A 2,125-nucleotide genomic window follows, 5' to 3' on the forward strand; every position below is an offset into this window, starting at 1 on the left:
GGGTCGCCGCGCTGCGCTGCGGGACATCCATCACCTGAGAGCCTCTGACGCACACACGCGCTCTCCCAGACGGAGACTCCGCCGCCTGCCCTCCATCTCCAACCCCCTCCCGCCCCTCGTGGGTCTGCATTTGCATCACTGGCACACGTAGCGGTGACGCGAGCGCCCCCCACTCGGGTCATCCAGGCGGCACCCTCCAACCCCTGTGACTCAGCCCCTCCCCCTCCGCCCTCGCGCGCCGGGCGCCTGAGGTCCCTGCTCGCCCACACAAATGCTGTGGGTTGTGCATCTGCGGCGGGGTGCCCACCGCCCTAGGCCAAGTTCATCACCATGTTCCGCAGTCTTCGTGGGCCCAGCCCAGGGTGCTCCCCGCGACACGTTGGAGAAAAGTCTTCCCATTTTTAGAACCCAGGCGGAGGGGAAAGAGCCCGCCGAGAGAAAGGGTCAAATGGATTAGGTGATTGCCTCCACAGCCCTCACCACCACCTGAAATTATCTCAGTAGTTTGCAGGTGACGGTCCTTCTCCACTACTGAGCCTCATTCATACCAATCCGTCTCTTTAGCCGCCCCTGGCGCATAGTAGGCACTCGGTAGGGTTTTGCCGAATGCAGGCGTAGTGGAGTGCGGGCACTTACAGCCACAGCCTCGGGGGGTTCCCTCCCTCAGTCCTTCCCTTGTTCTCGCGTAGACACTAAGCAGGGGCTTCGGGGACTGAGGTGGAATAGTTTTTAAATTCCGCGTGTTTCTTTTAAGCTCCCGCGGCGCCCACTGCGGTTGCCACCACCCGCACGTCTGCAGAGGGATCCCCGCCGAAAAGTTGAGCCCAAGACCGGGATGGAGGGATTGCTCAGACACCCGGCCGGGGGCTCAGAGCTGTTTGTAATCAATCTGCCTCCCCCTGCCCGTCGAACAGCGCAAGCAAAGGATCGTGGAGGTTCCTGTAGAAGCCGGGTGCAGCCCCGCATCCCAGCTGCCGCCCACCCGCCTCCCCCCGGGAGTCCTGGATAAAGTGAGCCAGCACCCCCTGACTTAGCGGGGCAACAGGGGGTCACCCCATTTGCTATACCCCGACTTCCCCGGTCCCGCCCCAGCAAAGGCGCCGGGCTGTGCCGAACTTGGCAACGGCAACCGCTTCTCCGTGGGGGCAGGCAGGGGGCAAAGTTGCGCTTCTACAGGGCTGCAAAAAGTTCCCCAGGCTGCAGTGCCTGGTCTCCGGGTCCCGCAGGAAAATTAAGCAGCGGCGGGAAATCCCGCCACCGCTGCCGGGGTCCCTCACTCACCGCCCCAGCCGCCGGGGACCCGTGCCTTGGGTGCTGTAAGCGCTGCAGCCGCTGTCGCGCGGGCGTCGCTCCGGCTCGCTTCCCCGGGCCGCCTCCGTCTGCCACTCGCCTGCAGCGCGCGGAGTGGTGACTCCTCCAAGCGTGTCAGCGGCGAGAGGAGGAGCGGGAAAGTGGCTCCCGGCTTGCAAGCTGCGGTCCTCCAACCCCTCCTCCGCCTGCGCCTCCTCCCGAGGTGCTGCAGTGTCGGGCGGCGGCGTGGAGAGAGTACCAGCGGTGAGATGGGCGGGAGTCACAGAGCGCGGGGGAGGCGGGAGCGGCGCACCACTCGGTGCCGCGCCGGCTGACGCGCTCCGGGAAGTCGGGGTGCTGAGGCGCTGCTGCTGCGCAGGATGTGGGAGGGTAGGGCCACCCCTAAGTGGTAGGCACTTTTGGAGGAGTCAGGGCTCTGGGCTCCAAGTTTCTGACAGAGTGATGGAAAGGAACACCAGTCCTTAATTAGTCACTGAATGTGACTATGCTTTGCGTACCCGGGGGTGGAGCCCCGAACCTGGTCGGGCGAGACAAGGAATTCTGAGTGCTGAACCAGGCTGGTGCCGGGGAAAAGAGGGTCTGCCTCCTATTTGGGGGCCTGAAACTGACTTGATCACTTTGATTTGGTTTCCAGGCAGGGCTAGGTTGCCCACTGCTCCCACACCCTAACCCCACGCCGGCATACAAGTCGAGGGGAAGCTCTGGGTGCAGTAGGTGCAAACAAGAGGAAACTTTGCTGGGTGTCTGGGGTCTCCTCAATGCCAGGTAGGGCCAGACAGCCTGACTCACAGGCAGATATTGGAAGCGGCCCATT

General features: G+C 63.7%; 1 protein-coding gene across 1 annotated transcript in view; it reads right to left on the reverse strand.

Moving 5' to 3' along the window:
* SV2C (synaptic vesicle glycoprotein 2C) overlaps nucleotides 1-1,581 on the reverse strand; it is a 208,602-nt gene extending 207,021 nt beyond the window's left edge. Inside the window, exon 1 of the mRNA XM_019641085.1 lies at nucleotides 1,282-1,581. The gene's annotated coding sequence lies outside the window, so the exon portion shown is untranslated. The remainder of the gene's footprint in view (nucleotides 1-1,281) is intronic.
* Between the last annotated feature and the right edge of the window lie 544 nt (nucleotides 1,582-2,125).

Source organism: Hipposideros armiger, unplaced genomic scaffold (genome assembly GCF_001890085.2).
Source record: "Hipposideros armiger isolate ML-2016 unplaced genomic scaffold, ASM189008v1 scaffold_55, whole genome shotgun sequence".
In the NCBI taxonomy this organism is placed as follows: Eukaryota; Metazoa; Chordata; class Mammalia; order Chiroptera; family Hipposideridae; genus Hipposideros; species Hipposideros armiger.